Source organism: Protopterus annectens, chromosome 1.part0, assembly GCF_019279795.1.
Source record: "Protopterus annectens isolate FY-2018-M chromosome 1.part0, PAN1.0, whole genome shotgun sequence".
Classification (NCBI taxonomy): Eukaryota; Metazoa; Chordata; order Ceratodontiformes; family Protopteridae; genus Protopterus; species Protopterus annectens.
Genome location: NC_056725.1, coordinates 996,884,184 through 996,901,398, shown reverse-complemented (window position 1 = coordinate 996,901,398; position 17,215 = coordinate 996,884,184).

Below are 17,215 nucleotides of genomic sequence, written 5' to 3'. Positions count from 1 at the left end.
TTTTACTTTTTTTTTTTTTTTTTTTTTTTTAAAGTTTCAAGATTCCGCAATCTCGAGATTCTGGTCCTTGGGATTCAGAGTCTTAGAATTGTGGAATTTCAGTATTCCGTAGTGATTCCGTGCACACACATAGCTATCTGTAGGAAAGGAATGAGGTAAGTTTTGAAGAGAGCAGTACTTTTTTTTCTGAGATGGAGGTGGTGAGAGGTTGTCCTGCATGGTTTCTTTTGGTTTACAGTCAAAATGCCGACATTCAGTTGTATGACAGCCTCCTCCTCAAACATGGTAGGAATGACAGTCGGAATATCGACATTCATGTGCACATCCGTTCAGAAGGATGTACACAGGGCAGAGACTCAAAGCATGGTTGGCAATGGGAGTTGCTAACATTAAGATTGACAGAAAGTTGTCAATCTTGTTGCGTCGACCATACAACCTACTTAATATGTATGAGTCAAGGATATTCATCGCGGAAATCCCCTTTCGCAGATGTGATTTTTGTTTTTTTGATAGTAAACCGCTTCTTTTCATCTACATCTCAGAATTGTGTGTTTCTATTTTGTGTTTGACCACTGCCATAGGCTTGGTCAGTTCATGCTGCAGATATGTCAGTAGTGCTGCTACAAAATAAAAAAATACAAAATATTCAGTGCTCATCCACTTCATATAAGGCATCAAGAGCAATAGACAGGTCTTTTCTTAAGGGAAAGATGTTAAATTCTCACCAAACTAATCAGGGCTGACAGGGTTAATTCTATGGATACCTCCCTTCCAATTACCTTTGAAGAGTTTCTGGCATTCTTTTGACATTCTTCAGCTTCAGATCTCTGTATGTGAGGCAACAGTGCTTTAATAAGACATTTATGGACTTGTAACAAGCAATAGACGAAGCATGTAGAAAATGGAAGACAAGCCATATGCTATGCAACAGCCTGCTGGTTACCCAATTCTTAATGCTGATTATTTTGTGATACTGTTCTCCTGGAATACCTGCTTTGTGGTCCCTAATAGCTCATCCACTTTCAACAATTATTCCACAATCAAGTACTTATCATTATTTGCCAGTCTTATTGATACTCACAAATGGTACAGCTCCTGATCAAACCCTGGATCCAAAGCTACTGCCTACTGTTCTGTATTCCCCTCCCTCTTGGGTAGCTGTTTTGAGGCATACGTATCCATCCAATGCAATTATAATTATAAGTTTAAAAGTAAGCCCATTTGATGGAACTACCACATCTACAAACTATATAAAAATGAAAATACCCCTGGCTATCTCTACATGATATCCACCTTATCAGTGGAGGAAGGATTTAAAACTTTCTTATCTTTGTCATTTTTTATTGTTTTCCATATATTCAACACATTTCACTGTTGTCACATTATTACATCATAGTGTCCATAAGTAGGACTCAAGAAACTTGAAGAAAACCATTAAGCATATTGCTTTAATGACATAATTATTATTGGGTTATTTAATAAGACAGCCTTCCTCATTATCCCTCCTTTTAACTTCTGTTACACCCTTTCCAAGCACCCAGTCCCCATTATATACTAGCTCTTGTTTTTTCAAACTCATCTTTCCAACTATTGCTATTCAATATATTGTATCTTCCTTTGTTTCTCTCATCTGTGTCTTATCTTTCAAAATGTTCTCAATTTATCACTGTCATTTTAATTTCCTCATTTTTTAATTTCACCTGTGCCCTGTTTTGTTGTGTTCCTCCACCTCATCTTTCACTTCTTACATTGTCTGTCCATCCACTTTCTATTCTGTAGTCCCCTTCTTATTCTTTCACGCTTTTGACCCTTCTTTTGCGAATTCTACTATGTTCCCTTATCTCCACAATCTTGTTGATTTCTTCCTAACTTTCTTCACTGCTACCTGTAATTCCAAAATTACTTCTTTAGGCCATTTCCTACTCATGATTTCAACTTCAGATAGAGAGAACTGTCATGAATCTGTACTCTTCTTCGGAAATATGTCACTCTAGATTCTCCTAGCCATTTCCTCTAGCTGTTTAATTTCTTGTCATGCCCACCGCATATGCAGTTGGTCTGCATTTTCCCTATCACACAACTTGCAGCATGATGTCTGAATCCCTCTTACTAACTATTGTATATGCTCCCTATCCAACTTTCTTGTGTCTTTTCCCCAACAGACTTTTTTATTTCATTTGGCTTCAGCCTTCATACTTCTCTATAGCTTTCATTTTCCATCCTCCCTTTCCAAACCACCCTATATTTTCTTCCTAAATTTTAACAGTGAGCCCATTGAGAAATAACCCAGCCCTTCTCCTACTCCATATTTTTGCTAAATTTCTTCAAAAGAGGACCGACCTCTGCCTACTTATCTTATAAGCCCTTCACTACACTAATGCCTATCTTCTCCCACTCCCCCCAAGTTTCTATTTTATTTCCTTTGGCTTCTCTTTCCAAAATGTACCTTTGTTGCTTTACCATCACTATACCTTTTGTAGGTTTTATTCCAAGAAAACTATTCACTGTCTTGTAAGGCCTTTGTTCAGGTTCTTTGCACACAACTATATATTTTCCTTTATATCCCTATGCCCATCAAATCCTTTTTCATTTCAATGCTTACCCTTGAATTTCTAAGCTACATTTATCTCTGTTATATACCTTTTGAAATCTGTTGCTCCCCATCCTCCTAACTTTCTCTCCTTTCCTCTTGTAAGCTATTATTTGATATTGACTCTCTTTTTCTTCTCCATATAAACCTGTCACGTGGCTGCTAAATGTCCTGTATCCATTTATCTTGGGGGGTTTACTTGAATATGTCTCCCCATATAATTCACATGGGGGAAAATTTGGCATCTCACCAGTCGACTCCTTCCCTCCAATGTATACATTCTTACCATCTACTTATTCAAGATTATCTATTTGTTATATTTATTTACTTACATTTGATTTCCAAGTAGTGTGCAACTGGACCATAAGCCCATTTTCAGCAAAGACCCAGGGAGAAAATCTCCAGAAAAATTAACAGATATAAATGTAGTACAGCTAAAAATGTAGTACAGTGACATACAAAGTACAAACAAATACTTACAGAGTTAAAAAATACATACAGATGAAATACAAAGTAGATACTTACAGTGGTAAAACTACAAATTAAATAAGTTACAATATTCAGAAATCATAACGGTTTTAGAAATCATCACAGTGTCAACATTTATATATGTATTTTTTATTATTCAACAATCAAAGGAAAATAGAAGCCAGTTACATAGGCAGTAAGTGGCATGTGAAGGGAAGATTAATGGAGGAGATAGTAGGTGTGTGTAATTAGCCTGGAGATGTGCAGGAACATAGCCAATGTTTAGAGTAATATATTTTTTAGAAGATGTTTAAAATGATGTGTATCAGGGTGGTAAGAATATGTTAGGGGAGAGAGTTCCAGGATTTAGCAATTTTATAGGAGTATAAGGAGTCTCCATGGTAGTTATGGGATTTAGTTACAGTGAGCATTAGTTTATTAGATGATCTAAGGGACTTAAGGTTTGTGTAAGGTTGAATGAGGTCTGCTAGAGCAGACCTCATTCAGCCTTACACAGACCAATCCCTCCCCCTTCATTTCATCGCTGTTTCTCATCCTGGCCTGTTCTACTTATCAGAAAACCTTCAAACTCAAATAGTTCTCTCCTCCCTGTGTTTCTTTCAGTTTCACTGCCTCACCCTCCTTAGTCTCTATTCTTATTACTATTTGCTTTTCTGGAAGATATTTGAATCCTCCTTCACACTTAAATGCTCCAGAAATTTGCAAAATCTGAGACTTGTTTTTCCTACAGTCTCTTATGTTAGCATAAAATCATCTGCAAACAAGAAGATATTCATTTTATTACCCCTGCCTTAACGCACACCATACTTTTTTATTCATTACACCAAGCATTCAACTACCATTAAGAACATTCTAGGTGACAGGGGGCATTCCTGTCAGGCACCGCTCCCCTCTTGTTGTTGTCTGACAATCCCTCATTTATAAATAATTTCATCCAGGTGGTCAAGTACAAAATAGCTACTCCCTGAGGCCACCTCCCATTCCCCACTACCTGCTACAAATTTTCTTCCAGCTATAGCCAGTCCACTTTCCCCCTGTTCCCCCTGCCACTCATAGCTCCTGTATCAAAATCACTTTGGGCCATCTATCTATCTATCTATCTATCTATCTATCTATCTATCTATCTATCTATGGCCTCAGTTTGGTCTGATGTGTCCTTAGCTCACATCTGTTTAATCAACCGCATTTGGTCAATGAAGCAGATGGTTGACAGGTGTGTGAGACCACACAATTCTTGGGGTGGGGGATTATGCCCTTTCCCCAATATTGTGCGATCTCAGAGTTAGTATATATAAACACCTGGGGCTCTGGGTGGCACAGCCCCCCCATATGGATGGTGCAGAGGTGTTTGCACCCCTGCCAAAAAAAATAAAATTAAAAAAAAAAAAAAAAAAATATATATATATATATATATATATATATATATATATATATATATATATATATATATACAGAGAGAGAGAGAGTATGTAGAGAGAGAGGTTGTTTTTTTTTTTTAAGATTGTATGTGCCAAAGTGCTTTCTCTGCAACTTTCTCCAGTCACCGTTTAGACGATCGAGCTATGGATTACTCAATGAATGTGAATATACCCATATAGGATAGATAGATAGATAAATAGATAGATATATAGATAGATAGATAGATAGATAGATAGATAGATAGATAGATAGATATAGACATAGACAATGATATATATATATATATATATATATATATATATATATATATATATATATATATATATATATATTTATATATGTATATATATAGATGGCTATAGATATAATCTGCATGATGCAGAAATTTGGTTATAGATATAATATGAAGAACAAATATACTGGTACATGAAATGTATTATACATGTTGTAAAATTTGTCATGCAAGAGATAACTTTAAATAACTGGAATATTTACAGAGTAATGAAAAACAGCACTAAGCAATGACATGATGTATGCATATCTATGGATGGGACAATGGCAGAAAAGGTAGCAAGGACAGTGGAAATGGACAGCAGCTGGGGCAAAGTTACAGAAAGGCAGGTACAGCACATAAGTAGCTTGACTTACTTAACAGTTAAAAAGTCACTGACTCAACCACTGTGCTGCTAAGTTTAGAGAAAAGTTATAAAACCTTAATGTAACTAACTGTAGGGCACACTAAGAAAAATCATGTGTGGAGTATACTATATCTCATTAGTGATAATCCCCTATGAGTTTGGGAAGGGACATCTGTGTGCTGACACTTATGGCATAACCCATTGCAAGTAATGTATTTTAATGTGTTAACTAGGTAAACTTGCTAAGCACGTGTGTCTTTTCAGTGATGAAACAATTATGGTCCATTGTGCCATCACATGTTATGTGTGTGTGTGTGTGTGTGTGTGTGTGTGTGTGTGTGTGTGTGTGTGTGTGTGTGTGTGTGTGTGTGTGTGTGTGTGTGAATGTGTGTGTCTGTTTGGGGTCTATATTATATAATTGAAAAGTCAGTTCAGCGAATGTCACTTACACTGAAAATGCCATTCCGCGAACTGTTCATAGTGAGATTGTAGTACAGTGAAGATTGGAAAGTTTGCCCTATCCACACTGTAGTGCGATCTTGGAGTTGGTATATATAAAATTAGTGGGGGTGTGTGGGGTGCAGCCCACCCCCCCACAAGAGCAAATTCATTCAAAGGCATTTTCGATGTAAGTGCCATTCGCTGAACTGACTTTTCAATTATATAATATAGATCCATCTGTCTGTCTGTTTCATATGTATGCATCAAGTCCGGCTCTAGGTAAACTGGCTTTCTAGACACCATGGCACACTCCTACCTTCCCAATTTCCAACCTGATCTTGGACAATGTACAATACAGATTACGTTTTTCTTTCCTTTCCTTACAATTTCTTACGCTGGAATACTCTTCATTTTCTTCCTGCAGTTATTTATTTATTTAGCATGTTCTATCCAAGCAAGACTTGCTCTGATAACTGTGTAAGAAACAAGTGTATTAATCTGAGGGTGGGGTTCTAGATACTCTGAGGTGCATTTTAGAGTAATTTAAACAATCTTTTCATCTAGTGATTGTCTGAACAAAAAACATGATCAAAGAAAGAAATTTAGGCTTATTCTTCAGCTTTGCTGTTTTTTCTGCATTCCCTTTAGCACATCCCAACTGACCAAGACTATGCTGTAATAACTGCAATGGAAATAACTGTTTTAAGCCAGGGAGTCTGTAAGCACTGGGCCATGATGTTTGCAGATGCTCTGACATGCATTTTAGAGTTTTTTTTTAAAACAACTTTTCATCCAAAGATGGATTGAACTAAAAACATGATTAACGAAAGACATTCAGTTTTACTCTTTAACTTTGCTTTTTACTGCAACTTTTCAACACACCTTAATTAACCAAGACTGCACCGAAATAACAAAATTATGCTGGGGATGTAGGATCTGCTAGGCATCCAGAACTCATGGGCGTATAGATGCTCTGAGGTACATTTTACAGCTTTTTCCAAACTTTTGATCCAGTGATTGCCTAAACAAAAATTGTGTGCAGAAAATAAATTCATTCTTACTTTCTTATTTCAAGGAAGAAATATGTTATATGCCAGTTTTAATGCTCAAAGCTGACCAAACTGAGATAAACAACAAACTGTGAAGATGAATGCTTGACAGAACACATATATCATATCTGGGAATAGAAGCTGCCCCCAACACCCCTATCACCACCTCAAAATGTGTAGTCACTTTCGGTATATCCCCCTCTGATGTTAAAATTGGGATTAAAATTAAGGCACAAATGTCCAAAATCATGTATCAAGCTGTTGTTGCCATATTTACATACAGCACACTCCCTCATCCCACTATTCCACAAAAGACAGCCACCTTCTGTATACTCTTCTGATGTCACACTAGGACAAAACTGAAAAAAAGCAAAAAAAAAAAAAAAAATTAACAAAAAAACAAACAAACAAACAAAAAAAAACCAAAACAAAAAACAAATAGAACATAACATATTAGTTGTTAGAAATATATAAAGAGCACACTTTTCTGCTATCCTCCAAAATATGGCCACATGTATATGCATCAGAAGTCTGATTGTGAGGGAAATGGAAAAAAATGATTGAAACAATGTTTCAAACTTGCTATTACTAGACATTATAATGCTTCTAGGGAAGCTATAGTGACCCACTCTGCATCTCTCAGAAGTTCATGATGAGAATTAAAGAAATAATGACCACACTGTCCTCAGCCCAACACAATATATAGTGACTTCTGAGGTTTAGGAGAAATGTTACAGAAATAATGGTATTGTCCCCAGCTCTTCACACAACTACAGTGACCTTCTGTGTACACCTAGGACTTGTGCTGGTTTTAGACTAAGTAGGGTTCAGGGTAGACTTGACTAGTAAGTCCATGTCAAAATCCATGTATGATTGACCTTTGTTCACATTTAATAATACAAGAGCTTTAGTTAAATAAAATGATTCATTAAATAAAGCTTGTAGAACATTATTAATACCATTTCAAATTGGCTTAATTTTAACACAATCAAAGAAAATGTGGTTCCAATCTGCATTGTGTACTTGCTCACATCTCCAACATATTCCTTTTATGGAAGAACTAATTTACTGATTCTATCTGGGGTTAAGAATGCTCTGTGCAAGCATTTCCAATTACAAACGTGCCAGTTTTGTGTAAAAGATGCATACTTTATTGATAATAAGATATTTGTTTTAATATCTTCAGTTAACTGTATTGATTGTCCTTTTGTTATATATTTCCATTATGAGGTTTTGGGTGTTGTTTTATAGTTTATCAATATTTTGTAAAATTTGGAAATACTGTTTCCCATATCAAAGTCATTATATATGATTTCATATATGTATTTCATAAATTTAGGTATCTCTTTAAATGAATAATTGTTAATTATTCTACTTAAATCTTGCAAATATGACAGAATACTCTGTAAAGTTAGCCAGCTATAGCCTTGGTGTGTGGAAACCACCAGCCCCCTGAAACTTTTTTTTCTCAAATTTTTTTTTATTTTTCAAATACATTCGAATGAATTATATAGCATTTATACATACCATCTTAAAGAACTATGTACACTATTTACATTAGCCTGACACTATAACAGATCTTAATGTATACAGTTACTTTATAAGTATGTCCAATCCAATATCAGAGTGTCTGATCAATTATTGTATAGTGTCAATTAACAATAAGACTTTTCTCCAAGGGTTGTTGATAAATGGCTTTGGATAGATTCTTAGTTCTTTAATTTTAATTTCCAATAATACTGTGGTCTTCAGCAGGCTGTAGAAGTCTTCCAAAGTTGGCATTGTGTTTGTATTCCATCTTCTTGTTATACACTTCCTTGAAATAGCAAGTATAGTCCATACTAGATGCATGTTTGATCTATTCAAATGAGGACCTTTGTTCACATTTAATAATACAAGAGCTTTAGTTAAATAAAATGATTCATTAAATAAAGCTTGTAGAACATTATTAATACCATTTCAAATTGGCTTAATTTTAACACAATCAAAGAAAATGTGGTTCCAATCTGCATTGTGTACTTGCTCACATCTCCAACATATTCCTTTTATGGAAGAACTAATTTACTGATTCTATCTGGGGTTAAGAATGCTCTGTGCAAGCATTTCCAATTACAAACGTGCCAGTATTGTGTAAAAGATGCATACTTTATTGATAATAAGATATTTGTTTTAATATCTTCAGTTAACTGTATTGATTGTCCTTTTGTTATATATTTCCATTATGAGGTTGTGGGTGTTGTTTTATAGTTTATCAATATTTTGTAAAATTTGGAAATACTGTTTCCCATATCAAAGTCATTATATATGATTTCATATATGTATTTCATAAATTTAGGTATCTCTTTAAATGAATAATTGTTAATTATTCTACTTAAATCTTGCAAATATGACAGAATATTCTTTAAAGTTAGCCAGTCCTGTTGTGGAATTTTGTATGTTGTTTTTATTACTTGCATATCTAAAACTTTTAGTTCTTTGATACATTGGAGCCAACAAATAAATCCTTTCTGTTCTCAAGAATTAATCATTTCTCTATATATTTTATTTGGAAAGTTCTTTGTGACTATAAATGGTGTTAAAAGATCAAACCAGATTTTTAAATCTATATTTGCATTAATAATTTTCCTAAATGAGTCAATGTAATAATTAAACATATGAGTTTTAGTGGGTTTATTTATGTTATATTGCATACTAATACATATGTGCCATGGAAAATTATTTATCTATTTGACATTTTTTTTGTAAATCAAATTCATTTATTGATATTACAGTTAGTAATTCTTTCCAATTTGCTGAGTAATTTGGACTTATCCAATCTGAGATTGTTTTAGATATTGATGCTTTTATATATGTTTCTGTATCAGGAAAATTTAATCCTCCCTGTTTCCATGGTCTCATATGATGTATTAAAGCTATTCTTTTTCTTTTGGGAAACCATAAAAATTTTATTAGGCATGAATTTATTTCTTTAAGTATATTCTTTTCTGGTAACAGTTGCATTACCAAGTCTATATATAGGATCTTGGGCAGTAAAACCATTTTTATTAACTGTAGTCTATCTTCAAATGTTAATATTATTTTGTTCCATTTTTCCACAGAGATTTTAATTGTATTGATGATATTATTGTAGTTTTTTGAAACTAATTCATTACTACCCTTGCATAACTCAATTCCTAGATATTTAAGGTAGATTCTTATTTCCCTATGATGTGATCCCCCTTAGTCTGCAGTTCTTTTTTTATTTAAAAATAAAACATTTTATTTTGATTTTTTGAAATGATGTCCTGAAGTCATGTGAAATTTGTCAATTAATATATCTAATTCTTCTAATGTCTATTTTGTAATAGATAATGTTAGTAATATGTCATCAGCAAATAGCATTACTTTAGAATTGTATTGTTCATAAACATCTATTCCTTTGATTTTTATATTGTTACAAATTGAATCTGCCAATATGTCAATAGCCAGAGCAAATAGAATCAGTGGCATGGGACATCCTTGTTTAGTGCCTTTTGTTATATGTATAGAATCAGGGGTAAAAGGACTTAACTTGACATACGCTAAATTATTTCTGTATATATTCTTTAGGAGATGAACAAAGGATGCAGGAAATTCAAATAGCATTAGGATTTTGAATAAATAGTCCCAATTTAGGGAATCAAAGACTTTTTTTTATATCTAAGCCTATTATGAGTGTTTCTTTATTTTCTTTATTAACATAATCTATAAGAGAAATTATCCTTTTAATATTGTCATGTGTGTGTCTATGATATAAAAATCCAGTTTGATCATTATTTATTGTTTTGGATAGTGGCATTTTCATTCTGTTAACATTGTCATAAATATCGTATAGTCATTATTTAATAATGATATAGGTCTATATGACTTACAGAGGTTTGGGGATTTGTTTTCCTTTAGGATTGGTGTGATTAAGGAATATCTCCAAGTGGGTGGTTATAAAGCTTGTGACTAAATTTCTAATAGAGTTTTATGGAAGAGGGATAGTTTCTTTGAAGAAAAAAAGTTTATATATTTCTATAATTATGCCACCTATACCTGGAACTTTATTGTTTTCACCTTCTTTTATTATATCTGTAATTTCTTTGTAGGATATGGGTGCTTGCAGATCTACTTTTAATTTTCTGTTTTTTTTTTTTTTATATTAGAACATTTTTCATCTAGATTTTAATTGATCACTATGTATATTTTCTTTTTGGAAATGTTCCATATAGTGATTTCCATAGGCATCAAGAATGTCACCTATATCCGAGACATTTTTCCCTTTCTTTTCATGGAAGATAACTTTAATGTTATTAGCTTTTGATTGTATTTTGATTCTTGTGGATAAATTATGTAGATATTTGGGAGAAGTGGCCAAGGTATTAATTTTTAGTTTTTATAAAGCTAAACTAGTTTTATGTGTTAGAATTTCATTGTATTTATTGTTTAATAGTTTCGCTTTCTTTTTCATCTCCAAATAATTTTGATTTTTTTCAGCTTTTACTGACAAAAGTTTGGATTGTAGATCTAACAATTCAGAATCCCATTTTCTGATTTGTTTATACCAAGTTAGAGTTTTACTATATATGTAAGCTTTTAATGAGTCCCATATCATTATTTTATTGATCTCTGTGGTGTAATTAATATCTAAGAAGAACTATAATGCAGATAATAACCAGGATTTGAACTCTTTAATTTTAGTTATATATGCTGGAATTCTGGAGTTAAAGATTAATGGTTTGTACCCATTTTGAAGTTTTAGTATCAATGAATTGTGGTCTGAAAAGGGGCAGGGAGTGACTGAGAGATTAATGATTTTAGAGTATAAGTCATAGGCAGCAAACATTTTATCTATTCTAGTTTGGGTACCAAATCTGTGATCTTGATGGGAAAACAACAAAGATTTTCTGCTTTAAATCTAAAAATATCTACAAGATGAACTAGTAAAACAAAACAGTACCAAACAGGGTAAAGACTAATAAAAATAAAATAAAAACATGAAAATCACGAACTGCACCAAACTGTTTAATGGAGAGCTTTCACCATCAACCGATGGCTTCTTCAGAGAGGACTCTGAAGAAGCCATCAGTTGATGGTGAAAGCGCTTAGTATCTGAGAGCTTTCAGTTTCAGCTCTCCATTAAACAGTTTGGTGCAGTTCGTGATTTTCGTGTTTTTATTTTATTTTTATCTACAAGATGAAATGATTCTACCCACTTGTTTAAAGCTTTTCATACAGCAGATGTATGCAGCGGTCTTTTATTTGTAGTTTCAGAAATATCAAATATACAGTTAAAATTTCCTCCTAATATTAAGTTGCCTTTATAATTATTGGAAATGAAATCCAAGTTTTTTTTTTTTTTTTTAACAGTTCCTGTTCCAATGCCTGGGAACCAGTATAGATTGGCTAGAGTCCATATTCTGTTATTATATTTAACTATTACTAATGCCATAAGGCCTTCTTTATCTTCATACTTATAAATGATTTCTGGGTTAATCACATTTGTTTTCCATAAAATTGTTACTCCCTTTTGTCTTTGTCTTATAAGTGGATTGCAAGACTATCATATATTCCTTAGGATTCCATTTGTAATTGTCATTTGTTTTGAAATGGGTTTCTTGAAGGAAGATAATTTGTGCTTTGTTCAATTTTAAATGTTTCAGTAGATTTGATCTCTTGCTAGGATTGTTTAAGTCATTAGTACTTAAAGATAATAAAGTTAAATTCATCTTAGTTTATTTAGACTACATATTTTTTGTTTTATTGTGACTATTAAACATTTTCCTCTCATAACTATAAAGTATATGTTTGAGCTTTTAAAGGAAATTATCAGTTTTATACTTTGAGTGTTTACCAGTAAAGTAATGTTTTGGTCAGGCATACTAAAAATGTTTTGTGAAATAACAAATTAAAATTAATAAATGTTAACAAAACTAAGATCCGCACTAGCCATGGAATGAAAATCATTCCTAATCTGATGGATAAGTCCATCAGATTATCACTCATACCTTGACAATCCAGAACATCTGAGCTCCATAATTTGAATTATCATATGGAGAATATTTTTAATAGGAATAAGTGATATTTATATTATTTTGAACAGCTATAGTGCTATTGTAGATTAGACATAATTCTAATACAATATAAATGTCTACTTATTGTATAAGCAATTAATATTTACAAGAAAGATAGATGATAAGCAATTCAATCATAGTAAAGTCGGATGTATCATATATAAAACCTCAGTAAAAAATTATAGCACACATTTATTTAACATATTCACCCTTAATGATAAAGTCACTCAAAACACATTAATATAAATAGATGGTGATAATATTTATACCTAATGTTTATAATACATTGCATTTTACTGGATATATCAAAAGTTATATTTCATTGTTTGCCATGGCATATACTGAAAGTTTTTAGATTTAAATGGCAGCATTCTATTTTGTATGCTCAGCAAAGGTTAAACTGAGTGATTATTCTCAATTTAATACTATTTGTTCAGAATGTGATTGTTACATTTTGCGACATTCCTAGTTCAGGCTTCTATTGTTTCCCTTGAACAACTTTGTCAGTTTGATGTCATGTATAAAACATCAGTTACCTTGGTAACAGCTTAAGTATTATGCATGATCAAGATAGGTTACAAAACCACAATTCAAGTTAAAGCAATTATATGATTGTTATGCACATTTACTTATATGAGAAAATCATCATGCTTCCCCTTGATGTTCAATATAGTGTATGTCATTTATGACAAGTTAAAACAGTAGTGTTATTATACACAAACCCATATTATTAAACTGAGTGTCTCTTGTCAATTTAATACTATTTGTTCAGAATATGATTGTTATATTCTGTGACATTTCAAGTTAAAGCTTCTGTTGTTTCTCTTGAACAACTTTGTTGCTTTGATATCATGTATAAACATTAGTTACCTTGGTAACCACTTAAGTATTATATATGGTCAAGATGGGTTACAAAATCTACAATTCAAGTTAAAGGAATTACATGACTTGTTATGCATCTTTACTTATATAAGAAAATCATCATGCTTCCCCTTGATGTTCAATGTAGTGTATGTCAATGTCAGTTATGACAAGTTAAGACAGTAGTATTATTATACACAAGCTCATGTTATTAAATCCTGTCTTTAATATCTAAATTCAGCAGACTGCTTCATCTTATATGACGATTATATATTTTATGTCTAGATTTACTAAAATTATATATTACATAACTACTGTGTGTGATTTTTTTTTTTTTTTTGGCTCTTGCTTAGTTATTTGAGAGACCACAAGCTGTAATGCTTATTCTTATTATTAGCATCTTCCAAGCATGTTTATACAGTCCATAGACTTTAAATTATGAGACCCTTCTAGTTTCTTATTTGTTATATTTCCACCCTTACATAGATGCATATCAGTACTTCAAGCATGGACAGCAATACCCATCCTGTTTTGCCAGAATACCATTCACTAGTTCATGTGGTGTGTTTCCAGGCTGTTCTTAAAATATCCAAACCAATATTTGTCCTGTTCCATTTTACCAGCCTGTTCCATGCAGTGGCCACACCATCCATTCCCACAGATATTTCCACAAAGGAAATCTGATGACTCTCTAGCACTTCCTGGCAACACCAAACACCCCTAGAATCAGCTATCCCCATATGCCCAGCACATCTGAGCAAGCTCACCTCCCAGACCACTGCAAAGGGTTCTGCACAAGACCAAGTGCTCTTAGTCTTTCATAATAACTCAGACTTCCACTCTTTTGTAAGTCCTTAATGTGTTTTGACAAAAATACATTTTAAATATACAATTTCACTTATTATTTATTTTTATCAAGAATCAACTTAATGAGATAAACAAAGCAATGGGAGACCATCAATATGTGTGCATGTGGTTTAAAACAGCCCTTTTATTTTATATATATATATATATATATATATATATATATATATATATTTTTTTTTTTAAACCAAAAACATTGCCAAGAGTAATCTCGGAGGCTCCTCAGAGCTGTTAAGCATTATTGTCACTCTCTCTCCATTACCATAGCAACCTGGGAGCATCTGTTTCTGTTAGTGTGTCTGTGTACGGCATACCAGAGGCTCACAATGTACCTGAAGCAAAGCTTCACTTCACTGCAACTTCAAGCTTAAATTCCCTCCCTTTCAGCGAGGCAGCAGCCAGGAAAAGAACAGAGAGCAAACAGATAAAAAAAAAAACCTCCCAAGAAGTCGCCACAACAAGAGATAGCACATTCTTCCAGCCTTCCCACATCTCACTCAGCAGATGTATAAACAAACCATTCTCTGCCAAAATATCCCAAATCACAGTTTTATCCAACCCCTTCCCCTGGATTCAGGCTAAAACACCAAATGTTTCTTCCTAATACACAAGCATCAGTAAACCTCGATCACAAGCTGCAACCCACAGCTTCCTGGAGACAAAAATGGCAAATTAACTATGTGTAGACAGAATAATAATGACATTTGTACTAGCTGCCAGACACAGCTGCATCCACAAACACCATATCAGGATCGATCAAACAGCACTCATAGCTGTGGTACCTGCCATAATTAATACTAACTATATTGAGACAGAATAATGATGACATTTGTACTAAGAGCTTGCTACTATTATTCAACCAGGATATACATAACATTTCTAAATCATACTTTAACTGAAGAAGGCATTAGTCTCCATGACAGCATTTTTTTTTTTCAAAACACTCTACTGTTACTGCTATTATATATGATATTAATTTGTTACATTTGAGTCTGAACTCTGCTGAATGGTACCTTATTGAATTAGTTAATTACTTACATTATTATAAGTAAATACAATTAAAAATGAACAAGATAAGTATTCACTGAGTTCAAGTAGTGGAATAGAAACGTCTATGTTTATATTATATGTTGCTTTGTTTGGCTTATATATAATGTAAATAGTAACCCATCTTGACCTACCTTTGTTTGTGAAGAATTACTGGACTCTTTGAATAGTCTGAATAAATCATTACTGTTGCTCAGTTGTTTAAGAAACCCTCCTTTTTTTTAAATAAAAAAAAAGATGACACGTGATGTACTGTATCAGTTGATACTTTGAGAGATGTAGTTGTAAGAGCTATTTTTTGGGACACCTATCTTGGAATCAGTTTGTTGTTTCTTCTTTCTAGCATCAGTCCAAGAGTTTGTTTCTTTTATTCTTTTAAGAGTAGGGGCCATCCATTCCATTTCTCCTGGGATAGACATTGTGTTGTTGTTTTTGATGAATATAGTTGCTTCTTCTAAGTCATTAAAGGTTTTCATCTCATTGGCAAAAAGTATTTTTTATCTTGGATGGAAAGGCCAGCTGTGCTTTAATGTTGTTTTGTTTCAACAGTTTTATTAACTGACAGACCTTTTCCCTTTGTTCTAGTATTCTGGAAGAATAATCATTGTCAAAAGTTGTCAGGCTTTGCTTGTATTTTAAGGGTGATTTTCTCCAAGCAGATTTTACTATTAGTTCCTTGTCCAGAAATGAAAGAAATTTTATAACTATGGATCTAGGTGGAGTGTTTGTTGAGTTAAAAGCAGGTTTCCTCAGTGCCCTATGCACCCTTTCAATTCCAAATGAAAGTCCCTCTTTCAAGTCTAAAAATTCAGGAATCCAGGTTGTTAAGAATGAAATAATGTCTTATCCTTCAGTGTTTTCAGGCAGACCAAAGATCCGTATGTTGTTTCTCCTTTCCCTGTTTTCTAAGTCATCTATTTTGTTAAGCAGCCATGTATTCTTTTTAAGCAGAAATTCTTATTGGAATTCTTCTTTGAGTCTCCCTTCAATATAATTTAGAGAAGTCTCTATATTTGTTATTTTTGTATAGTGTTGCTGTAATAGTACCTTAAGAGTATCAGTCTGTTTTTGAGAATTTAATATTAGGTTTTCTAAGTCATTTTTAAACCATCCATCTTCAAAGATAGTTCCTGTAAGGTAGATGTCAGCAACTGCAGTTCTTTCTTCAAAGCAGCAGCATCTGGATTAGAATTCCCCGAGTTGTTCATATTCAGTGACTCACTATATCTCCAAGTTACTTGACAGGAAAATTTTTGTATAACTCCACTAAAATTGATATTTATGTAGTTTAGTAGTTTATCTATAGATTTCTGATATTTTAAACTTGAAAATAATAAAATGTTCCTAAATTATTATACCAGTTTTTGAAGCTATCAAAATTCACTGCTCTCAGTTGGCCATCTAGGCTCCACCCCCAGCCCCCTGAAACTTTAATGGTTTGGGTGTTCTGTGATGCATTTTACCACATTTTTCCGAAAGATGAATGTTAAACTGAGCAAATGACAAGAGAGTCAGTTACTTTCATCCAGACAACTCCCACCAAGTTAGAGTTAGAGTCAATTCTGTGTACAATTCCTGATTATGATAAAGGACTACAGCATGTAATATATTTTAATATTTTCCAGTTACTGTACATAAAATCACTACATGTTCCTTTACATAAATCACATTAGCTTGAAAAGCCAAAATAATAAGCAAACAGCAACAAGCAGTTAGTCATTTTTTTCTCCAGAGAGTCCTTGG